The sequence below is a fragment of the Somniosus microcephalus genome, chromosome 18 (genome assembly GCF_052327205.1).
Source record: "Somniosus microcephalus isolate GS21.2 chromosome 18, FLI_Smic_1.0, whole genome shotgun sequence".
Lineage (NCBI taxonomy): Eukaryota > Metazoa > Chordata > Chondrichthyes > Squaliformes > Somniosidae > Somniosus > Somniosus microcephalus.
In genome coordinates this window covers 34,263,215-34,279,901 of record NC_141004.1, presented here as the reverse complement: position 1 = coordinate 34,279,901, position 16,687 = coordinate 34,263,215, and positions in this window count along the sequence as shown.

The following is a 16,687-nucleotide window of genomic DNA, read 5'->3' as shown; positions in this document are numbered from 1 at the left end:
CGTTGTTTGCTGTAAAGTAGACTGTTTGCCGTAGGTCCTGCCGTAAGTTCCACCCCTCCTCCAACTCATTGGCTGACACAGTGGTGTCAATTCCCACAAGTCCCACTCCAGGGACTTGAGCACATAAAGCTAGGCTGACACTCCAGTGCAGTGCTGAGGGAGTGCTGCACTGTCGGAGGTGCCGTCTTTCGGATGAGACGTTAAACCGAGGCCCCGTCTGCTCTCTCAGGTGGATGTAAAAGATCCCATGGCACTATTTCGAAGAAGAGCAGGGGCATTATCCCTAGTGTCCTGGCCAATATTTATCCCTCAACCAACATAACAAACATAGATTATCTGGTCATTATCACATTGCTGTTTGTGGGACCTTGCTGTGCGCAAATTGGCTGCCGCGTTTCCCACATTACAACAGTGACTTCACTTCAAAAAGTACTTAATTGACTGTAAAGCGCTTTGAGACGTCCGGTGTTCGCGAAAGGCGCTATAGAAATGCAAGTCTTTCTTTGTTAATCGACACGCTGGACTTTATTTCTACTATCAGTTCTCAGGGTTAGCTGAGTGTTTTTTGGACAAGTCCAGTTGAGTTTAATCTTATCTACTCTCTGTTCAGTACTCATCCACCATTAGCACATTTCTATACTTTACTTTCCCTCTTCCTCTCCATGCCGCAGTACTTGAGCTCTCTTCCTGTACTGCGTGTGGCAATCACTTTGCACACTGCTGGACTCAAAAGGTGCAACTGGCCAATATAGGTAACCCAAACATCAAAGATTATAGAGCACAATGAGAAGGTTATCACGCCATTTTAAAGTAATACCTAATTGTTACTGTACCCACTTATGCCAATTATAATTAGATGAGTTGGCTTGGCAACGTTGCAATAGATTCAAGAGGTTCGGATGGCAGCTATAAAATAATGTGAAATCTGAAGTTGTATTACATCTTTACTAATCTCCTATTAAAGACGCTTGTTTTTTTAATATAATATGTACATCCTTCTGCTCAGCTTAATTTATTCTACTATCATCACATTTTGCCATTGGGGACTGTAAGCTCTTATTGTTGACAGCATCATTCTGTTTCAATGCTTGGGTGAGCTACAGTGGGGCATGTCAGGAAAAGAACTTGTGATGCTTTTATTTTTGAAATGTCGCTTGTATTATATCTTTCCATGGAATAATGTCAATTTTTAGTTTCTTTTTCTTAAATCAGTCTCTTTTAGATAGTGTAGTTAGATGGCAAGGAACAGAAAAGGAGGTGGTGAGTGAGTCACACATCACTTGAGAAGAGTTGCCACTCAAGAGGACACAGAATAGCATGTGGTACAAGCTTTCAGTTATAGAATCATAGAATGATACCACACATAAAGAGAACATTCGGCCCATCGTGCCTGTGCCAGCTCTTTGAAAGAGCTATCCAATTAGTCCCACTCCCCTGCCCTTTCACCACAGCCCTGCACATTTTTCCCCTTCAAGTGTTTAACCAATTCCATTTTGAACTTTATTTTTGAATCTGCTTCCACCGTCCTTTCAGGCAGTGTATTCCAGATCATAACAACTCGCTGCATAGAAAGAATCTGGATCTTTTGCCAATTACCTTAAATCTGTGTCCTTTGGTTACCGAACCTTCTGCTACTGGAAACACTCTATCAAAACCATTCATGATTTTGAACACCTCTATCAAAACTCCCCTTAACCTTCTCTGCTCTGAGAAGAAGAACCCCAGCTTCTCCAGTCTCTGTACGTAACTGAAGTGCTTCATCCCTGGGACCATTCTAGTAAGTCTCCTCTGCACCCTCTCCAAGGCCTTGACATCCTTCCTAAAGTGTGATACCCAGAATTGTACACAATACTCCAGCTGGGGTCTACCCAGTGATTTATAAAGTTTAGCATAACTTCCTTGCCTCTGATGTCTATGCTTCTGCTTTTTAATAGCCTCATCACCTTGTCCTGCCACCTTCAAAGAATTGCGTACATACACCCCCAGGTCTCTCTATTCCTGTAAAATTGTACCATTTAGTTTGTCCCCATTCTTCCTAACAAAATGGATCACTTCTCACTTCTCTGCGTTAAATTGCATCTGCTACGTGTCTTCCTATTTCACCAGTCTGCCTCTGTCCTCCGGAAGTCTGTTACTATCCTCCTCACTGTTTTCTGCATTTCCGAGTTTCGTGTCATCTGCAAACCTTGAAATTATGGCCTATACCTCCACCCTTATTTTCCTCAGCAACCTAGGATGCATCCCATCCGGACCGGGTGACTTTTCTCTACTTTGATCGCTGCCAACCTTTTAAGTCCCTCCTCTATCTATTTTTATCCTATCTAATTTCTCTACTACCTCCTCTTTTACTGTGATCCTCTTTTTTAGTGAAGACAGATGCAAAGTAAAAGAAAGACTTGTATTTATATATCGCCTTTCATGACCACCAGACATCCCAAAGCACTTTACAGCCAATTAAGTACATTATGAAGTGTAGTCACTGTTGTAATCGAGGAAACGTGGCATCCAATTTGTGCAAAGCAAGCTCCCACAAACAGCAATGCGATAATGACCAGATAATCTGTTTTAGTGATGTTGATTGAGGGATAAATATTGGCCAGGACACCGGGGATAACACCCCTGCTCTTCTCAAAATAGTGTCATAGGATCATGGTTTAACGTCTCATCTGAAAGACGGCACCTCTGACAGTGCAGCACTCCTTCGGCACTGCACTGGAGTGGCAGCTTAGATTTTTGTGCTCAAGCCTCTGGAGTGGAACTTGAACCCACGACCTTTGGACTCAGAGGCAAGGGTGCTACCCACTGAGCCATGGTTGACGCTCATTTAGTACCTCAGACATGTCCTCTGCCTCCATATGAAGATCTCATCCCTAATCGGCCCCACCCTTTCTTTGACTACCTTTTTACTATTTATATGTTTATAAAACACTTTTATGTTACCCACTAATCAATTCTCATCCACACTCTTTGCCCCACTTATTTCCTTATTCAGTTCTCCTCTGTGCTTTCAGTGTTTTTGATGTATCAAAATGATTTGCACAACCAAACATCTGCCAAGAAGAAAACAGGTAAGTTTTTTGCGGAAGCAAATGTTCTACCTGCTTCTTCCATTCCGGCGCAGTTACCAGCGAGTAAAATTGATTCGAATTTTTTGCATAGTCTTGTAGCACACTGACAGGATTTTCTAAGAGTCTCGAAGGATTATTGGTTGCCATAAAACTACAACTACCAGGCAACAGATTGGTATCTGTAAAATCTGCTGCGGGCAGACCCACAGTTCACAGGCCACCCTGCGCATTCTTGGTCACACAGGCAAGCTCTGTTACCAGGGCAGGTCATTTTTAACGTTATGAGAAAGCCAACAAGAGTAGAAAAAATCTACAATAAGTTCACTAAGCTTCCAGAAGGCTAAATAAGATGCTCGGACTTTTAAAATGTAGTTTAGACATCAACCTGGATTTATGCTATACCCAGAAATGTCCTAATGCTGGAGGCATATTGATCCAAGCTATCTGCTATCTAAGACCACTTCTTGGAGATGGTCTCATACTTGTGATTTAGTGCACGAAAGGGGTCAGATCTCCAATCTGAATGCTGGCTTATGCTGCTCCTTTCATGTCAATGTGCACCTAAAACTGCTTTTCATTCATATGAAAATGCTGTAAAATGGCAACCTTACAGAAAGATCATTTAATTGCGATTCATCAGAAATTACTCAGGCACAAATTGTTTGACTTTTTACAGTGTTTTTGCAAAGTCTATGCACAGCCTATTGGGATTCTCAACTGCTAAATGGTCTGCCCTACAGAGATATCTTTGGTAAGCCGTAGAGTTCAAATGACAATGAAAGACATTTGCTTTTTTTAAAAATCCACTATAATTATCCTATTCAAGTCTCACCACCTCAGTATGAAGTTGCTTAGAAACCATTTTTAACCACTTTAAGTAATTCAACATTTTTAGTCAATTGGATCAGGTGGTTATTCTGGGGCTTTGTATTTCTTACTGGCTTTTGCCCGTTCTGTGTCTTTGTTTATGTATTAAAGCTATCCCAAGGGGGCAGGAGGGCACTATTTTTAGCTGGCATCTATTGGGAACTGCACACCTGATACATTGAAACAATATTTCTCATGTATGGAAGATATTTGCAACATCTGTCCTCTAGACGTATCACATTCTAATTCTGCATATGTTGTTTTCTATGGTGTTAATATACTTCAAATATGATTGGCAAATTATTCAAATTAACAATGATAAATGTTATTTGTTTTGCAGTTAGGAATCATTTTAATAAGTTTTTGTTTTTTATTGTTTTGTTTTGATTTTCTCACTGTTAATTGCCCACTTCACATCCACATTGTCAACAACAACAACAACTTGTATTTATATAGCGCCTTTAACGTAGTAAAACGTCCCAAGGTGCTTCACAGGAGTATTATAAGACAAAAAATTTGACACCGAGCCACATAAGGATAAATTAGGGCAGGTGACAAAAAGCTTGGTCAAAGAGGTAGGTTTTAAGGAGTGTCTAGAGAGGCAGAGAGGTTTAGGCAGGGAATTCCAGAGCTTAGGGCCGAGGCAACAGAAGGCACGGCCACCAATGGTTGAGCGATTATAATCAGGGATGCTCAAGAGGGCAGAATTAGAGGAGCGCAGATATCTCAGGGGGTTGTGGGGCTGAAGGAGATTACAGAGATAGGGAGGGGCGAGGCCATGGAGGGATTTGAAAACAAGGATGAAAATTTTGAAATATAGGCGTTGCCTAACCACGAGCCAATGTCGGTCAGCAAGCACAGGGGTGATGGGTGAACGGGACTTGGTGCGAGTTAGAACATGGGCAGGCGAGTTTTGGATCACCTCAAGTTTATGTAGGGTAGAATGTGGGAGGCCAGCCAGGAGTGCGTTGGAATAGTCAAGTCTAGAGGTAACAAAGGCATGGATGAGGGTTTCAGCAGCGGATGAGTTGAGGCAAGGGCAGAGACAGGCAATGTTACAGAGGTGGAAATAGGCGGTCTTAGTTATGCTGTGGATATGTGGTCGGAAACTCATTTCAGAGTCAAATATGACACAAAGATTGCAAACAGTGTGGTTCAGCCTCAGACAGATGTTAGGGAGAGGGTTGGAGTCAGTGCCTAGGGAACGGAGTTAGTGGCGGGGGCCGAAAACAATGCCTTCAGTCTTCCCAATATTTCATTGGAGAAAATTTCTGTTCATCCAGAACTGAATGTCGGACAAGCAGTCTGATAATTTAGAGACCGTGGAGAGGTTGAGAGAAGTGGTAGTGAGGTAGAGCTGGTGTCATCAGCATACATGTGGAAATTGACTCTGTTTTCGGATGATGTCGCCAAGGGGCAGCATGTAGATCAGAAATAGGAGGGGGCCAAGGATAGATCCTTAGGGGACACCAGAGGTAATGATGCGGGAGCAGGAAGAGAAGCCGTTGCAGGTTATTCTCTGGCTACGATTAGATAGATAAGAATGGAACCAGGCGAGTGCAGTCCCACCCAGCTGGATGACAGTGGAGAGGCGATGGAAAAGGATGGAGTTGTCAATCGTGTCAAAGGCTGCAGACAAGTCAAGAAGGACGAGGAGGGATAGTTTACCTTTGTCACAGTCATAAAGGATGTCTTTTGTGACTTTGATGAGAGCCGTTTCAGTACTGTGGCAGGGATGGAAACCTGATTGGAGGAATTCAAACATGAAGTTGTGGGAAAGATGGGCACAGATTTGGGAGGTGACAACACGTTGAAGGACTTTGGAGAGAAAAGGGAGGTTGGAGATGTTTGCAAGCACAGAGGGGTCAAGCATTGGTTTTTTGAGCAGAGGGGTGATGATGGCAGATTTGAGGGAGAGGGCGCCACTACCTGAGGAGAGAGAACTGTTAGCAATGTCAGAAAAGGAAGTTGGGTGGTCAGCAGTTTGGTGGGAATAGGGTCAAGGGAGCAGGAAGTGGGTCTCATGGACAAGATGAGCGCGGAGAGGTCATGAGGGGAGATCGGAGAGAAACTGGAGAAAGATGTGAGTTCCGGGCTAGGGCAGGGGGGAACCTTAGAGGAAGTTTGGCCCAATGGGCTAGGGGAAGGAAGGGAAGTGGCAGAGGCAGCTGAAGGGATGGTCTCAATCTTAGAGACAAAGAATTCCATGGGCTCCTCACACTTGTTGTCAGAGGTGAGGGTGGAGGAGCTGGGGCGAGGGGTTTAAGAAGACAGTTATCGTCTTCAGTTAGCAGCATGTGACAATAAAGCCTTGAAGTCTTTCATTGACACTGTCAAAAGAAATGCGTAGGGATTCTAAAGACTAGTAACAAAATCATCGAACAGACTGAATTACAGAATTTCTCAGTAACTGCAATCGGGTCATGTGCCAGTTTGGCATGACAGTAAGTGCCCTTCAAAAACTGATGATGTCAGCAATATCATTTGTGAAGTAAATTATGATAAATGAGCCTGGTTGTTATGAGTAGGTAGGGTCACGTTGATGTCCTGGCTGAATGTTACTGAAAGTATAAAGCAATCCAGATTGGGCCTTCTGGGTTTATCTGTGAATACCAAAAATTGACTCAATTTGGATATGTTTATCCTTTTCAAAAATATTTTACTTTCATTGTTATGATTGGGCTGTAGCAGCTAGCAATTAGGTTCCTCACTATTATTCCCATTCAAAGGTACATAGGGCTAGAAATTCAGTAGGCTTTGCGCCCAGTTTTCGCCCAAAGAGGGCTTTTGCGCCACTTGCTGAGCTTTCGCCGATATTCAGCGCTGCGGTAATGGCGGCGTTAGCCAGTAGCGCTGCACCGCCACCGATGACGTCATCGGTGTGCGCAGTGCCCCGCTACCGCCCCGCTACCGGCCCGACTGCCATATTTAGTTGCGGCCGCCTCTTCCGCAGCGGCCGCAAACAGCGATCAGAAAACGGGGCCGTCCTGTAGCCTTAGTGGGGCGCTTTAAGGTGGAGGTGCGGCCGGCCGCTTTTTCGGCGGCCGCCTGCCCGCACCTCCTTCCCCGGCCTCCTCCACCACCCCCCGCGGCATTGCCGGCTGCTTTCCGCGAACCCGGCACTTCTCCGTAGTGCCGGGCTCATTTGCCGGCACTATCCAGCGGTGATCTCCCCGTTGCAGGCACCTCCCCCTTAAGAGAAGGAGGAGGCCTGCAGTACCGCAGCCTGCCGCTCCGCAGCGGGTGGCGCAGCGGCGCCTAGAGCGCTGAAATTCAGTTTCAGCGCCCCAAGTGGGGGCGGGCACACCCTGGAATAGCGCCCGGTTCCGACTTGGGGCGCAAAAACTGAATATCTGACGGGCGCAACTGGCTCCGCGCTCAGTGCTAACTTTTGGGCGCACGCCAGCTGGCGGGCCCAAAGTGAATTTCTAGGCCATAATGTTTTGCAACTTTTAACTTTTCTGTTCCCAATTCCACTTAAAACAAAACCACAGGGCATAAACTGTCCACTATGATTTTATTCTACCAAGGATACATTAATATATGAAAAATGCCTCTCTTGTGGTATAGAATAGAATTATTAGAAGTTGCATTTCTCCATAATACAGCAACACATTGTTGAAAAGGCTGGTCGACAAATCTGTTTATGGAGAAATTATAGAACTTAATTTTTAATTTGCCAGATTTCTCCTTGAAATAAAAACTTCTTTTGTTCAAGTTCTGTTTTCTGAAATTATTCTTTTAACAGAGAACATCAAAATCAAAATGGCTTAGACCAGCAAACACTGCAGTTCCACACTAGTGAACAAAGTCCCTCACTTCATTAGTAACCAAAATCCTCAGCAGTTTTTGGCAGCCATCTAACATGCTGGAGATACTGACTACAGTTACATTTAGCTGTAAATGAAAACATTGCATGTGTGTGCAACACGTACACACGCAAACTACAAATGTAAAATACATTTGTAATTCGAGCATCCTTTCCCAAAATCGAGTGCGTTGTTTTTAACAGATTGTTCAGCAACAGCGCTTCAATTATTTTCTGTGAAATGGTGGAGAATAAAACTGGTACAATAACTTACCTGGCTTGATCGTGAAGGAATACGGACACTCCAACTAGAATGAGAACGGATAGATAGGGAAGCTATCTTCCAAGAATAATGTGCATCAGGAATGGGGCCCATTTTAGTTTCTTTATCTTGGACCTGTTTGTGTTATTTGCTGACTTTGGTTTATTTCCCTGCAACAAAAGCATTAATCAAAAAAATATGTATTCATTAAATTGAGGTTGTAAGAAATAACATCATTTCCTCATATTCTGTTGCGGCTCTTCACCAGGATGGCAGTGGAGTATTGCATCAATGTCCAAAACAGTGCTCCACAGTGCGGTAGAAAGAGATTCATGTCCGCAATTCCACGCAGTTAATTTCCAAAATCAACCCTGGCTAAACAGATGATTTTCAACCACCAGCTGCCCTTGTTGAAACAAGCTGAAAATAACAGTTGAAAATCGGGGAGGCACCTCGGCCGCCCCATTGATGCCCAAGGCATGCCTGATGCAATTTTCAGGCGGGCCTGTAAATGGGCGAGCAGCACACCCGACTGTATCTGGTGGGAGGCAGCTTAAATGTGCAAATCAGCGTCCAACGCCGATTCATTTTCAGGTACAAATGGGCAGAGCTTGCGCCATACATGTTGCGTCCATTTGTACCAGGCATTGCGTGGCCTAGCTAGCAGCCTTTAAAGGGCTCACTGGAGGTTGCTCAAAAAGCATCTCCCGTTACCTGCTGATGTTCCGTATATCATGGAGAGAGCACATGCAGCTGCATCTTTTAGAATCCAAATGTGACTGAAGGCATAGATAACACATTGCCACCAATCTGCTTGTCTTTGCTTTCAGATAAGGCTTTAAGCAGGATACAGAAGTATTAGAGAGACATGTGGGGGCTGATTCTCATCTTACTACTGCCCTGTTCACAACAGTAAATGAAGAAGTAACAGGACAATTTTTTTTTTAAGTTCCACCAATCACCTGGAGTGTATAGGCCCAGGACAACATACCTGCAGTTCTCTGAGGATCAGTCCATAAGGAGGCTGAGCTTTTCTAGGTAAGCTGTCTCAGAGTTGTGTCACCTCTTGCAGTATGATTTACAAGCCACTGCCACAGGTAGTACATCATTGCCTATTGCAGTCAAGGCCACTGCAACCCTCAACTGCTTTGCCATTGGCTTCTTTCAGGCTACCTCAGGGAATATCTGTAAAATCAGCCAGTCTGAAGTTTAAGCTCGCAGGTAATCAACACCATGTTCTTTCATCACTTTCCCCATGGACAACTGTAAGCAGCAGGATCAGGATCTGGGCTTCACCCAGATAGCAGGCTCCTTCCAAGTCCAGAATACCATTGACAGCACCCATGTCACCCTGCGGCTCCTTCACACAATTCCACTGCCTTCACAAATCGCAAGGGCTTTGACTACATTAATATGCAACTGGGGCGAGATTACCAGCAGCTCATCATACAGCTGGGTGCCCACTTTCCAGGCAGCTGTCATGATGTTTTACCTTGTACCAATCTTCCACCCACCCCCTCCCCAACTTTTTGCCCCTACACTGCAATTGAGAGGCTGGCTGCTTTGAGGCAAGGGCTATTCCCTACTCACTTGACTCATGACTCCACACTTGGCTGCTGAATTGTGCTACAATCCATGGCAGTCATCGAGCAGACCATTGGTGTCCTCAAGCAACAATTCCGCTGTCTGGACGAATCTGGTGGCTTCCTGAAATACAGCCCATGAAGAGTGTCCCATCTGATAGTTAACTGTGTGCTGCATAGCCATGCTCTGCAAAAGGAACAGCAACCATTGGATGACAAGGGAGATGACATGGATGACACAGAAGATGACAAAGGCTTCAACACCTACCTGTAGCCAGAGGTCTTTGGCAGCAGCTTATTGAAGAGTGTTTCAGCTGAACAATCTTTGCTCCCCTCCATTAACAGTGAGGTTCAACATCTCTCCCAGTCCTCCCACACTCAAATAAACTGCATCTTCCTAAAGATCAACACTGATATTCATGTCACTTGACATTGCAGTGTCAACAGTTAGTGCAGGAACACTGCTCACAAAGATTTCTAAAAGAGTTATCATTTTACTAGCTCTTACAAATGCCTATAAAATAATCAACACAGATGTGAGCCCTAAGTGCCTGTCGTAACTGCTCTCTTACCAACTCTGGGTGTCGTACGAGGTGCTGCCCCAGTAGCTTCTGCATGGAAGGCTGCTGTGGCTTAGATGCTCCTGGTTGGTGACCTCGATGACTTCACGCACGGCTGCTGGGACAGTCTGCTTCAGCTGGTTATCTGACACCAGCGTGGGCTTTGGTTAAGGCGGTGGCAAAGATGCAGATCTGCTGTCATCTTGAGAAAGAGCAACACGTTCCATTCCTATTGCAGGACGGCCTCTGCTATCGGGCTGCAGCTCAGCACCTCCCACTGATGTGCGGGAGAGCAGACTGTAGGCCATCTATGATGCGACCAAATCTCCTATCCATTCGGTCTCTCAGCCTATCCAAGACGTGGGAAATGGTAGAGCCCAGGGTCTGCATGGCCCCAGAATGAGCATCCCTAAGAGATGCTATTACTGGGCCCAAAGACCATTGAGGTGACCACACTCTCCATGGTTCAGTGCAGAGTGTAGTTCCCATGCACCAGAACCCCAGGCAAGTTGTTGGTGCACTCTTCCACAATCTCTGACATGTTGCACTGGCTAATCCAACATGGTAGAATACCCTGTAGTCTATGTAAATTGTTAAATTAGCAGACACTCAGGATGACATCCAGGCTGGTCCCAGCCATGTTCAAACCATGGATTGGGCAGGCTTTGAAAAACTCAGGCAAAATATGGCTCCATAGTTAGTGTTGTGACAAAATTGGTGTCAAAACAAAGCCACATATCACATATCAATCAAACCATTATGCCATCCTGTGAGATCTAAGTGTTTCAGAGGATGGGGCATCAGTCAGCGGCATTGTGTTATCCAACTGCTTCAGTTCAGCCCCGCCCCGGGGAGACTGATGCAGCTACTCCTTATATTTTATCTGTGCTCTGCAAGATTTGCAGATTATGTTGACAAGCTATCAATCATGACTTAATGTCATTATAATGATCTCCCAATATCCATTCAAGCAGCCAGTCATCTCTCATCTTGAGCACAGCAGATTGAGACACAATCAATTAGTTCACATAGAGACAGGTGTAACGATATTCTGAGTATGAAAAAATATTTACATATTCACTGAACATAATTGTATTCATGTACACAAGGACACAATGGTCTAGAAATTGGATCATGCTGGGTCCATTTTTACAGGCGTAAAACAGGCGCCGAACAATCCAATGTGGTGGGCAGTGTGCGCACCATAAATCCGTGCTGAATATGCGATGCCCACCATATTGGTAATGGCTTCTCCATAGGTGTCTGAAATAAAGGATAGATTGCCTTTCAAAAGCTAGGCTTTATTAACCTTAAAAAACCAGCAGTACATGTTGAGCACCCAGTCTCAACCAAACTGTAGAGAACTGAATTTAAGATGGCCACCACAGGTCACATGGAATCAACTAACCAATAAGTTTACAGCATATATCTCAAGGCAGGAAAACAGGCAACCAATTACAATGCTTCTTATAAAACAAGAATAATCACCACAGTGTCCACTGCTCATGCCCTTTACATATGCAAATAAGGGGCTTAGCGCCTGTTTGAGACTCCCTTTGCATAATTTGATTGTGGTCCATTTTTTCAGGCATTTGGCAACCAAACCAATGGTCAGGCTTCCACTGGAATGGCAAGTTGAAACTTTTTTTATTTAGCTTATTGTGGAGCTGGGAGGAGCAGGATTGCTCCTCCAGGCTCCACGTTAAATCCGCGGGCCGCTGCCAACCACCACTAGCTCCCCTTCCCAATTGCTATCTCCCCTTAAACTCTCCTAATGACCTCGACTGGCACCCGAGCCGACTGATCTTGTTGCTCCCGGGATTGGCGAGCTGCCTCTGGAGCCACCTCCCAAACCCGCGACTTCTACCGCCTCGAAGGACAAGGGCAGCAGGCGCATGGGAACACCACCACCTCCAAGTCATACACCATCCTGACTTGGAATTATATCACCGTTCCGCTGGGTCAAAATCTTGGAACTCCCATTCCTTACCTATCAGCACTGTGGGAGCATCTTCACCACACAGTCTGCAGCGAGTCAAGAAGGTGGCTCACCAGCATCTTCTCAAGGGCAACGAAGAATGGGCAATAAATGCCAGCCTTGTTAGCGACACCCATATGCCAAGAATTAATTTTTAAAAACTGGCCCCTGCAACCCACCAATAATGATCAAATTAAGCCAATTTGAATTCATCCTGCTGCTGACCTCATTAGACGCGTGCAATGTACGCGGCACTGGAATCATGCACCAATCCAATTTCTAGGTCAATATGTTAATAAGCACTTCTCAAAATATGCAACAAAGAACACAAACCTCTGCTTTAGGAAAACGTATATATTGAAAAGACCTCGGGCTGGATTTTCATTCAGAAGTCGGGAAGGAGGCGGGACTACATCGAGATGCGGCCAATCCACGCGATTTTCACTTGATTGATCTTGTTGAGCCCGCCCAGCGGGCTCAGCAGGCCAATTAAGGGCCACCCGGTAACAGGTGACGTCACAGACTGAAATTTCATCTGTCAAGATATGTTGACAGATGAAATATCAGTGTTTCACAGCTGTTTGAAGCTGTCAAACACTGACAGTCTGACTTCTAACCTGAGTCCTTCTACGCAGACTCAGTTAGAAATCTCGCCGGCACTGAAAGCTGCAGGCTGTCACTACTGACAGATCGCAGCCATTCTGCTTTCTGTGCCAACTCAATGATGGACTCCCGAAGCCTAGAGGAAGGAAGGCTGTTAAGGTAAGTACAGGTAATTTAAACTTCTTTACACACTTTAGACACACCAAACACACTTACCTTTGCACTCATGCACCCATCACTCACGTGAACACCGACATCTCGACCCCTCCAAGTCCTTCAACCCGACGGCCCGACGACTCTAACCTGGCGTGGTTTGGAGCTGTCGGGAATCCCACACGACAACCTTCAAAATAGGGATTAGGCTAAAAACTGCCTGTTAACTACCTGTTAACAGGCAGTTAATTGGCACTAATCCCTTCCCGCCTCAGGTAGGCGGGTCCCAGTGCGGGGCGGGTACCCGCCTCCTTTGAAACTTACATGGAGGCGGGTTTTGGGCAGGATGGTGTCGGGACCCCCGAATTTGGGATTTTAGCCCCCCGCACGCCTAAAAGCCTGCCTCACGGCACACTGAAAATCGACCCCCTAATTATTATTGCGCTATATGCAGTGGGCTGTGGGTAACTCATTGATAATCAGCCCTTGTAGCCTTAAAAGAACCAGTTGTATTTAGGTTCACAAAGGTGGTGATTTCCCCAAAATACAGGTAAAGCATCTGCAATTGGAGAGAGCAATTCTAAGTGCGTTCTTCCAAGTGATGGCATGTGGTTGCGAGGATGAAACAACTCCGACACTGCTGTTCCGTTCAAGCCAAATAATTGGTTCTTTATCAATATGTTTTCTGAAAAGAATGGCCCAGAACTTCAGGTCTCCACGGGTGAGTACGCACGGAGTACCCACCCGTAGGCCCAATGGTAGTGCCGGTTTCCTGCATGCACTGCGCATGCGTGGGAAACCGGCACTTCCGTTCCCCTGAACGAAGGGATTCAGGGGTCGAACGCGTGCGCAGGAGAGGTTGCGCGTGCGCATCGAACTTAGTTTTTTTTTGCAGGTTTTCCGAGGAGGGTAAGTCTCCAGAAGTTACACATTTAAAAAGAACATAAGAACATAACATAAGAAGTAGGAGCAGGAGTAGGCCATACGGCCCCTCGGGCCTGCTCCGCCATTCAATAGGATCATGGCTGATCCGAATCTAGACTCATGTCCACTTCCCTGCCCTCTCCCCGTAACCCCTAATTCCCTTATCTGCTAGGAAACTGTCTATCTCCGTTTTAAATTTATTTAATGTTGCAGCTTCCACAGCTCTCTGGGGTAGCAAATTCCACAGATTTACTACCCTCTGAGTGAAGAAGTTTCTCCTCATCTCAGTTTTGAAAGGGCAGCCCCTTATTCTAAGATTATGCCCCCTAGTTCTAGTCTCACCCATCAGTGGAAACATCCTCACCGCATCCACCCGATCAAGCCCGCTCACAATCTTATATGTTTCGATAAGATCGCCTCTCATTCTTCTGAACTCCAATGAGTAGAGGCCCAACCTACTCAACCTTTCCTCATACGTCAACCCCCTCATCTCCGGAATCAACCGAGTGAACCTTCTCTGAACCGCCTCGAGAGCAAGTATATCTTTTCTTAAATATGGAAACCAAAAGCATAAGGCCTGCTTTTTACAAGGTAAGTGGTGAATTAATTAAAATTAAAACATTTTTTCCACAGGTTTATTATTTTTAAATACTTTAAAGCAAGGTAAGTTTATTTTTAGCCCCTTTAGAAAATAAAATTATTTTTTTCAAAAATTTTAATTATTGTTTAAAATAGTTAATTCATGTAATTTATAGTTTATTTTAAAAATGTGATTTTTAAAAAAATTTATTTGAAGATTTAGTGATGTTTTGGGGCCCATAGTATTTACAAGTTTTGACGGGTCTTCCTGTCAAACTTATGAATGGGCATTCCCTGCTCCGCATGGCCCACGTGATCCCAGGGGACGCATCGAACTAACTGCGCCCCTGGGATACGCAAGCACTACACGCTGGCAGTTGGAGCAGGCCCAGGATCGGAATCCCACGGGGGCCCACAGCACAACGGCCGGCGCGCTAGGTAAGTGCAGGTCGGGGGCTTACACCCGCGGGACGCCCCCGACCCGAATTTCTGGGCCATCGATATGTCATCCTCCTCTATGGTGTCACAAGACAATTGCCGGCAAAGCTAAGAAGATTCCTGTGGTTTTCCTGCTTTATACTTATACTGATTTTTTTCACTAATTTTACTGAGAGGAAGATATACTTTTTTGTGTCTCAAGGGTTTGTTCACCCTATTTCAATTGATAGCATGTATGTTTAATTCTAGTATTTGAGCAATAAAATCATTAGTTGGCTTACTTTTGTCACATCCACCCCTAAGTAATTTGTCCATTTGATGGATTACTATTTGTGCAGTAAACGATGCCTGTGATTAATTAACAGGGAACAATGCTATTTAGTAATAGCAATGTTAAAAGTAGGTTCAATGTCAAAATAACAATTCTTCTGTAAGAACTAAAGGGTTTCTAACATTACAGCAGAACTGATTCCACCCAACACTGTGGAAGTAAACAAAAAATTCATGAAATATGTAGTAACTGTCTCTTTAAGAGATGTAAGAAATTATATAGTATTTAAGTTTTAGCAGATATATTAATGGCCCAGAAATTCGGGTCCCAACGCATGAGTACGCACGGGGTACTCACGCGTGGACCCGATGGAAGTGCCGGTTTCTTGCATGCACTGCGTATGCGCGGGAAACCGGCACTTCCGTTCCTCTGAGCGAAGGGGTTCAGAAGTCGAACGCGTGCGCGCGGGAGTCTGCGCGTGCGCTTTGAACTTACGTTTTTTTTACAGGTTTTTCCGTGAGGGTAAGTCTTTAGATTTTAAAAATGTAAAAACCAGGCGTAAGGCCTGCATTTTAAAAGGTAAGTGGTCAATTAATTAAAATCAAAACATTTTTTCCACAGGTTTATTATTTTTAAATACTTTAAAGCAAGGTAAGTTTATTTTTAGCCCCGTTTTTTTATAAAATTATTTTTTTCAAAAATTTAAATTATTGTTTAAAATAGTTATTTAATGTAATTTATAGTTTATTTAAAAAGTGTGATTTAAAAAAAAAAATTATTTGAAGGTTTACTGTTATTTTGGGGCCTGTATATTCATAAGTTTAGACAGGTCTTCCTGTCAATCTTATGAATGGGCTTTTCCCTCCTCTGATTGGCTGCCCATGGCTCACGTGATCCCAGGGGACGCATCGCACTAACTACGCCCCTGGGACACGCAAGCACAGCACGCCGGGAGTTGGAGCAGGCCCCGGAGCGGAATTCCACGGGAGCCCAGAGCTCAACTGCCGGCGCGCAAGGTAAGTGCAGGTCGGGGGCTTACACCCGCGGGAAGCCCCCGACCCGAATTTCTAGGCCATTGTATTTGGATAGTGGCTTTTGGATTGGGGCTCTTTTAAGTCTCTCAACATAGAACTTCCACCAACTTCCACCTCCGTAACATCGCCCGGCTCCATCCTGCCTCAGCTCATCTGCTGCTGAAACCCTCAACCATGCCTTTGTTACCTCTAGACTCGACTATTCCAACGCACTCCCGGCCGGCCTCCCATCTTCCACCCTACATAAACTTCAACTCATCCAAAATTCTGCTGTCTGTATCCTAACTCGCACCAAGTCTCGTTCACTCATCACCCCTGTGCTTGCTGTCCTACATTGGCTCCTGGTCTGGCAATGCCCCAATTTTAAAACTCTCATCCTTGTTTTCAAATCCCTCCATGGCCTTGCCCCTGCTATCTCTGTAACCTCCTCCAGCCTGACAACCCTTCAATATCCCTGCGCTCCTCCAATTCTGGCCCCTTGAGCATCTCCGATGTTAATTGCTCCACCATTGGTGGCTGTCCATTCAGCTGCTTAGGTCCTAAACACTGGAATTGCCTC